We start from the raw sequence: 9,252 nt of genomic DNA on the forward strand, positions 1-9,252 counted from the left end.
CTCAGGGTCCCGACTGGGGAGTTCTGGCAGAGTGTCCTCTCCACCACTGAGGCTCCAAAGCTCTTGCTTCCAGTGGGCCTCTTTAAATACCAGCAAATAGAACACAAAAGACACTGCTTCAACAGCCCTAAGGACTTAGTCTGGCTTCATCCCCCCAAGGATGGGCCAGACCCCCAGAGGAAGTGCACCTGGAGATAAGAGAGATCACCAAGTTCCCCTGCGCCAGCCACTCCCAAAGAAGCCAGCATTCCCAGGATGTTTTGTTGGGGACATTCAAAGGTGACTACAGGCAGGGGACAGGGAAGGTCTTGATATTTTCCTCAACCTGGAATGTTCTCAGTGATGTTTTTGCATGAATTAGCTCTCTTCACTCTCACAGTGACATCATAAATGACTTTAGACTTGGTCACTGTTTTGCAGGTTTGGGCCCATGGCTTCTGTGATGCACCAGGTAAGGAAGGAGTTGAGCCTAGAGTATGTTCAGCTTGCTGGCTCCATGCCCACCCCAAGCAGCCACATGACCCTCTAGGCAGGCTCCTTGCCCAGGAGGAGACAGGCCAGGGCCTGGGGTTCCCATGCTCCCTGCTGGATCTGAGCTTGGCCTCCAACCTTCATTCCCAAAACCAAGATGGAGTTGGAATGAGGAGGACCTGGTGTCTGCTGCCCCTTCTTGGAGGACCAGGAAGCCCTGCATGGAGGTCTCTTTTGCCCTCCTGACCACAGCCAGCAATTGCCTCACTTCTCTGGGGAGCCATGGTGGTCACCAAGAGGAGTCCAGTGAGATTTTGAGTGGAGGCTAATATCTGCAGCAGGAAGAAACACCAAGACAACTCTGTGTCCTGGGTTTTACTGGAGCCTCTCAAGTTAGAAGGAGCCCTAGTACCTGATGTGCAGCCGCAGGAATGAGAAGACATTAGAGACACTCAGCTGCCCACAGAATGTGGACTATGGCATCCAGGAACATTCCCAAAGCTCCTTGAACTCAAGGGAAATGAATGCCCTTCAGGAATGTCATGATGGCTCAGGTGGCCGAAGGTGCGGACTGAAAGATTGGGGAGTGGAAGGTTCTCCCAGGCCATTTGGTGTATGGGTAGCACAGGCAGGAACTCTAACCTCTCCGAGCATGTCATTGTCTGTGAGATGAAAACAGTGATCTGCATTTTTCTATCTCACAAGATGATGCTGAGAAAAAATAAATGAACATCATCAATGTGACCTCTTTTAGTAGAAAAAGCTAAGCTGAAAAATGAATAAAGCTATTTTCCTATGAATATAAGCCTCCACTTTCTGTGTTACTAACTGAAGACAGAGAAACCGTGAGGATTTTATTTTCTAAACTTGGAATTGAATTCTTTAACTGTATTGGACATGGGCAGTGGTTAAGAACATGAAAAAAATGATTTCTTGCTGAAAATATGAAATTACCAGATCTTGTATCTTTCCTCATGCACCTGTGGTGAGTATTTTCTAGCTAATACTTATGGAATGATATTTTGGAAATTGAGCAACAGATATTCTGAATAAAACTATAAATTCTCACTGTAAAGCATTAGTCGACAATTGAGTTATTTTCTAATGTCTGTTTAATACATGCAGCTTTAATGCAATATTTCCTCTAGAACTAAATTGCAAATAGAAGGATGAACTGATAGTTTTAGGCCATAAAAACCCCTTTCCTGCTGTGCTTTCCTGGGACCCTCAGATCTGTCATAGGGACTGCCCACCTCTGTGCATGAACGTGGAGGCCATACTTGGAGGGTTATGGGGTGGAGGGAATGATGGAACCATCTTCTCAATGGCTTTCCTATCTTTGCATTGCCCTCTGAACACAGATTAATTTTTAAATTTATGATTCTTTATTCTGAATATCCAGCACCAAGATCTGCATCATTTTTACTGCTAAATCAACCAAAATCTCCTTTAAAGCATACACACAGTTACTACTCCTTAAAATCAATTTATTCTTTGAGTCAAAGAAAAAATGCTGTAAGTTGTCCTTTTTAGGAATGCTTTAATTGAAAGGTGAAATCAAGCATTTATTAAAAGTTTTAAAAATCATTTCAGCAAATGTTTTCTTTTGAAAGTGAATTAGGAAATATTTTGGTGTAAACATTAATTACAGTGTTTTAAGTGATTGTGATAAAATTGCAATTAAAAATAAAACATGCTTGTAATTTAGAGGTTCATTTTTGTTATACCTATTTCACCTTTGGTGCTTTTTATTTGGTGGCACCTTAATGAGCAGAGACAAGAGTTCTTGGTGTCACTTTAGAATGTCCTCCATCTAGACAGAAAAGACAGTGAATTTCCAGTGTGGCTGGTCCACAGCAAATGCCAGACATGGACTGCTTCTCCTCCTCACTCTCTTCTCAAGTCTCCACCAGAGATAAGAGAATGGTTCCCTGGGAGGTTCTTCAAGTTCCTAAAGAGATGAGTTCCCAGAGACCTCTAAGATCCTGGCTGATGGAGAGAGCTTGTCCCTCTCAGTCTTCATGTCCCAAAGGTGATCAGCAGAGGGCATGTGCAGCCGAGTTGGCACCCCGACATGTCTCCCTGCCTCTTCCCCAGGCTGCCCCCAGTGCATGGGGAACATTTCTTCTCAGATGCTCTTTAAATGTCCATCATAGGTCCCTGTGCAGTTTGCTCGGCAGCAAGTTCATCTGTGCAATTGACTGTCTACTGTAGACCATGACAGAGAAATGTATTTTTCCATTTTTATGAAAGCAGGCAGCTTTTGACACTTAGAAATTCCATTTCAGCTACTGTAAGTAGGCACCAAATTGCTGTCTACTTACTGTAATTATGGACAATTCTAAAACTTTCACACATTTTCAGAGTTTTAGTGAATCACTTTAAGAAGATATCAGGAGCATTGTGTCTCTCTAGTGGGATGGGATTATAATGCATTTTCCCCCAAGTACATTCAGCCAGCACTGTGTGGCTTTATCTGCATTGAATTTCTAATGTATTATAGTTCAAATGATATCTTGGGTGATGGCTGACTAGTTGCCCTTGGAAATGACTTGGATGCATGGCCTAGTTTTTCAAAAAGCTTTAAGAAGGGTCACAGCAAAAATTAGTTGTAGGACATGAAATAAACTAATGTGTATTTTCCTGCCCTTTTTAAACTGTATTGTTTGTTTGTCATGTTACTGGGATGTAGATCATTATTAATGACAGTCCTGTATATCTCAAGTATGGATTAAGGTTACAGAGCACTGGGGCTTATTTTTTCTAATAATATACACTTAAAGAATGTTTTGGAATTAACATTTCTGTGATAAAGATTTGCAAATGTGAAGAAGAGTTATCACAACAAATATTTTGTTTTTTTTTCTTTGAATTTTGTTCAATTCAATAAGTAACACTTAGACATTTATGATCCAAAGGATTTTTCCGTAACATCGTTATTGGATGAAATAGTGGTGTCTGTTCAGCCAAACCTGCAGTCCCAGTGGCCAGTTGTGGTTGCAGAGATCGAAGGACAAGGGCCCCTGATAAAGTTGGAGATGATGATCAGTGAGCCTTGCCAGAAGACCAAGAGGAAGAGTGTTCTTGCTGTGGGTAAAGGAAGTGTCAAGGTCAGGTTTGCACCAGGAATGGAGGAGGAGCACCGAGGAGGCAGCAATGACATTGAGGGCGTGAACCAGGAATACAAAGATCACCTGAGCAACTCCATAGAGCGGGAAGGGAGCCAGGAGGGAGCAGTCCAGGAGTGGCTCCAGCGTGGGGGCCCTGCTGGCCCAGAGGACAGGACCAACAGGAGCACAGCCCTGCCGCTGCCTGGGGAAGGGAAGGACAAGAAGCTGCTCAAGAGTGGTGGTGCAGACGCCTTCACCAGCTTCCCCACCCAGGGGAAGTTTCCAGAATCCAGTAACCCTAGTGATCTTACAGTGGCCTCCAGGAGCTTGATGGACTTGGAGATCGGCATGTACGCCCTGCTCTGCGTCTTTTTCCTGGCCATCCTGGTCTTCCTGATCAACTGCGTGGTGTTTGCCTGGAAGTACAGACACAAAAGGCTTGCGGTGAGCGAGCAGGGCAACATCCCCCACTCCCACGACTGGGTCTGGCTTGGGAATGAGGTGGAGCTTTTGGAGAACCCAGTGGACATCACGCTCCCCTCAGAGGAGTGCACGACCATGATAGACAGGGGGCTGCAGTTCGAGGACAGGAACTTCCTGCTGAATGGAGGTTCCCAGAAGCCCTTCCACAATCAGCTGCTCAGACCTTCTGACTATGTCTATGAGAAAGAGATGAAAAATGAACCTGTAAACTCTTCTGGCTCGAAGAGGAAGAGGGTCAAGTTTACTTCCTACACCACCATCCTCCCCAAGGATGGGGGTCCGTACACCAACTCCATCCTGTTTGACAGTGATGACAGCATCAAGTGGTCTGCCAGGACATGGGGCTGGGGGACTCCCAGGACTTGAAATACTGTGTTATATTTGAATTCACTGATGCATCTTCTGTTTTTCAAACAGCTGGAGCCCTGAGCTTGTTCAGCCACAGAGGGTGATTTAATAAGGATTTATTTGTTGAAGCCTGGTGTGGGGGGTCTTGGGGCAGGAGGCAGGTTCCTCTTCTAATCACATGGAACTGGCCTGAAGAGTCAGTGCAGCTTGTGTGTAAGCCAGGGTGAGCACCTGGCATGCTCCTGTAGTACTGCTGCAGCACTGGGTCAGCAGTTGCGCACCACCTGGTACTCACTCATTGTCAGTGCTCCGAGTTTTCCACCAAGGACTTTATCCGCTAGTGCCACAGTCCGGCTGCAGCAGAATAACCGGGGGGTGACGAATAACTTCTGTACGTTGATGCAGCAGGAACAGGAGCCGTTTATTGTAGGACAACAGAGCTATTTATACATTTGGCACAGTTTATCTTAATTAGCATAAACTAGATACATCAGTCAACCAATAAGGAATCTCCACACTTAATGGCTCGCTTTTGTTACTTCTCAAACCACTCCCTCTGGCATTTTGCCAGGCACCATCCAGACTTGTTTACGAACTCTACATTCCCCTGGCAAAATACCAAGTGTTATTTTGACTTGTCTACAGACCTTAACATATCCCCCTTTTGTTTAATTTAAATAAGGATCATAGTGGTTTTCACATAAACACCATAAATAACCTGCTACAAACAGAAAGGGAGGATACAAAATGCTACAATACCAAGGCAATTGATGGCTCCATGCAAGAAGCCCTTGGAAAAATTATACCAGCAATAACACCATTTGCAAAGATACTGAGTTACAATTTGTTGTAGATTAGTTTGTTGTCTCAGTCCAGATAAAGCAATGTCTCAATAGAGTAACTCACAGTCTACGTAAATCACAGTCCAGGTAAGTTCTGCAGGCAGCTAGCTTAAATCACAGTCCAGGTAAGTTCTGCAGGCAGCTAGCTTAAATCACAGTCCAGGTAAGTTCTGCAGGCAGCTAGCTTGATCCGAAGTCTCCTCCGTTTCTCAGCCAAAGTCTCCTCCGGTTTTCAGGTTTTCAGCAACACTGGAAATTCTTCCTCTTTCGTTTTCACCGGCACTGGGATGAAGGCAGGAACTCTGCAACGCTGACTAAAGAAAATCTTGTAGCATTCTACTAGGAAAACAACCTTCTGAACAATTTAGTACATTATCTCAAGGTTTTTTACATTTGAAATAAGCCTTAATAGTGCTCATTACTCATTAGCTTCCAGGTGTGGGAGAACCATTGTAGTTTAGTTATTGGCATTGAAAATGACCAAACATCAGGGACACTGGTAGCGTCTTCTGCCGGTTGTAGCATTCTGGGCAGCCCCAGATGGCCCCGGGGAGAGTCCGGGGAGTGTCCGGACTCAAACTGCTACTGGGCACAGGGAGCAAGAGCCTGCGAGACTGTACCTCCAGGTCAGGTCTAGATTTGGGCTCTTGCAATGGCGTCCCGCTCCCCGGGGAAGAGCCGGCTGCCCCTGCTTGGAAACTCCTTACTACACCATGATTCGCTCCTGCACATGGCAGCCGCTGCACCGATTCACACACCCTCCGGTAACGAAAAGTATTTAGTAATAGCCTTTTGCTGCAACTTTTTTTCTGATAATCTTTCTTCTTCTGAACTTTCTTTTTCTTTCTGACTAGAGTTTCTGGGCTCTTATCAACACATGCCTTAATTATTCTTCGTTCCATTGGGGTGCCTCTTTCCCTTATAAATTTACTTCTCACCCCTTCCATATTTTCATCATAAAGACAATACAATACACTGAGACAAAACAAGACACAAACATACTGCATCAATCTTCTCCATTTTCTCGAAATGGCCATTTTTCCTCTCACCCTATCTGTCTAGGGACGAGCAGATTGCTCCCGTCCTATCTATGGACAGGCAGCTTTTTTTTCGTCACTTACCACCGAGGGTCTCGGGGCTCCCCGTAACGGGCCACCATCTGCCGGGGGGGTGACGAATAACTTGTGTACGTTGATGCAGCAGGAATGGAAGCCGTTTATTGTAGGACAACAGAGCTATTTATACATTTTGCACAGTTTATCTTAATTAGCATAAACTAGATACATCAGTCAACCAATAAGGAATCTCCACACTTAATGGCTCGCTTTTGTTACTTCTCAAACCACTCCCTCTGGCATTTTGCCAGGCACCATCCAGACTTGTTTACGAACTCTACATTCCCCTGGCAAAATACCACGTGTTATTTTGACTTGTCTACAGACCTTAACACGCTAGCTCAGGAAAAACAGATGTTTAGAAATGGGAGGAGTTTTATGGTTAACTTTCCTATACTTTGACATCAGTCAGGTGCAGTGGACAATTCTTACTCTGGGCCTGAGAACTCTTCTGTGACAGGTGAGTGAATGTAGCTACCCTTATTGTTGATGTGCTCTGCCCACTGTTTTTATGCACATTTATACCAACACCTATTGTTGTTTTGTTTGGGGGAGAGTTGTTTATTGTTTTGTTTTTGACTTCTGGGAGGCTTTTTGCAACATACATGGTTTCTCTCATTTAACTGATATTTGCTTGGATGAGACAGGAGTTGGGTTCCCTGGAACCAGCCTTGCCACATCCAGATTGAATTCCCAGGGCCATTCTCTGCTTCACCCTACTGTTTATGGATAAAGTAACTGAATCTTCATTTTCTCTAGCCCTTGTTTTCTCATTGACATATCTTAATTCAGCATTGCATGGTAGAATTTTTTTTAAAAATATTAACATTCAGTGAAAAAGATTCACATGAGTTTTGCAAAAATTGGGGAATATCTGTGAACCACAAAAAAATTTTTGTTTTAAATATATAGTATCTGAAAATCCATGTGGGAAATTATATAGAGTCCACTTCTAAGGGGAAAGGGCCCACTTAAAACACCTAGTCACACAAACATTTTGTGGAAAACATTTCACTCACTAGATTCAAATATGAAACTGGTGTGGACATTAGTGAAAAGAAGATTCCTTAAAAACAGATATAGACTAAATTGCTATTTTACTCAAGAAGAATAGAGAAAGCATGGATGAGATTCTGTTTAGCAGGATGGAAATCCGTCTATTCAGTGACCAGGAAAACATTCATGTCTGTGCTTCTGGCCAAGAGAAAACATCACAGAATGTGTCCTGAGGTAGGAAAGCAATGAGCACACTCAATATAGTCATGAAAATTAGTGGCCACTCTAAACCTCAAGATACAGTTGTCAGGAAATCAAGGGTCAGAAAAATAAGGGGAGGAAGGAAAAAAATCACTCTCCAATTCTTTTTGAAAAAGTAAACAGTGGTTGGAACAGTGGTATGAAATGGAGTCAGAGCAAGCTTCTGATTAAGAGAACGAGATAGCTTGTCAAATAAATTGAAATGGCTGCAAACAGATATTGGACATCGTAGCTTCCTTGGGAACATCTTTTAGCACCAGCAAGGGGTCTCATGAGGTCTCCCAGAAGAGAGGCCCTTGCAGGGTCTTGACACACCTCACAGAAAAGAAATCCAGGATGTGTCAAAAACAGGCACAGCAGAGATTTATTTAGGAAACAAGGAATGTGCCCTTGGGCAGCCTGAAAGTGGATGCTATCTCGAGAATAAGTGCTTTCAGGACCTTGGGCTCTTCTTTTAAGGGAAACTTTGTGCTTACTGACCATGTCAAATATGTGGGTGGCGTCACTTCCTCAGGGAGCACAGGGCTGTCAGGGTGCTGTGGTTCTCTTAGGGATATCTGGGTGGATGTCATCCAGGCTATAAGGTTTGGAAGGTACCCACATCATGGCTCCTCCAATATCTCCCCCTTGGCTCTGTTCCGGTAGCGCCTACAGGCATTAGCACTCACAGTGCTCCAAGTCTCACGGGGCTCTCAGGAATCCACATCAGGAGGAAAATAGGCTGGGGCCCATATGTGGGATGGGGCACCTTAGGGTTAGACTTACGGTTTCTTCTATCTTGTCTCACTTTGAGCCACGACAAGTCTAAGAACTAACTTGGGAAGACACAGAGGAGGCATCTGGGGCTCTGCCATCACTATGATGGGCTGATGGCTGAGCTGGTCAGAACAGAGGTGTTCGGTTGCCCCCTTGTTGTGTAGACTTCCACGTGGGTGAACCCACCCTCCAAACCCATCTGCTCTGAGGTCTCCTCAAGTTGGCAGCCAACTTCATCTGCTTCTCCCTCATGCACAGGGCTGGAGGGTTTGTGGAGAGAGGGTCGGCCTCACCACAGGTGTTCTCTGGGTCCTTTGCTGTTGGAATGGTGCTTGGGAGTCAAGGCCCTGGAGCCTGGGAACCCTTGCCGTGGTCTGGGGAAGGAAGCATTTGCAGGATGGAGAGTCTGCAAGGCTGGCTGACTCCTGGAGGAAGGGCTGCGCAGGAGGCCCGAGGAAGTCGTGCTGCAGTTCTCTTTATTATTCTTTTACTTTTAATTGGGTATTTTGTTTATGCCACCATTTGGAGGTGAGGTAGCCCCAAACCCACTTATTGGATAAGTCCACAGGTATGTTAATGGAGCACAGCTAACAACTAGGCCTGTGATTTCTAGAGGCCACTATCCAGTTCTCCCCACTGTGTCCCAGCTGGACAAACACTACAGAATATATATTTTTTTGTATTCAAATTTTTAGCCCTCATCAATGATCTCTCTGGATTTGTAAAAGTCAATGTGTTATGGAAATCTCTCTGTTCTTTGTTTTTAGATTATTTTTTTCATGGAGAAAAAAAATAGAATAAAATTATGACCTGGGTTTCAGTGTTTATGTTGGACAAGCTTACTCAAGATGATCAGGACACTAGGACTTT

General features: G+C 44.5%; 1 pseudogene; it reads left to right on the forward strand.

Annotated features, from left to right (window-relative positions):
• The first annotated feature begins 1,016 nt into the window (after positions 1-1,016).
• LOC144368319 (transmembrane protein 132B pseudogene) lies at positions 1,017-4,516 on the forward strand (annotated as a pseudogene).
• The last annotated feature ends 4,736 nt before the right edge of the window (positions 4,517-9,252 follow it).

This window comes from Ictidomys tridecemlineatus, chromosome 2 (assembly GCF_052094955.1).
Source record: "Ictidomys tridecemlineatus isolate mIctTri1 chromosome 2, mIctTri1.hap1, whole genome shotgun sequence".
NCBI classification, from domain to species: Eukaryota; Metazoa; Chordata; class Mammalia; order Rodentia; family Sciuridae; genus Ictidomys; species Ictidomys tridecemlineatus.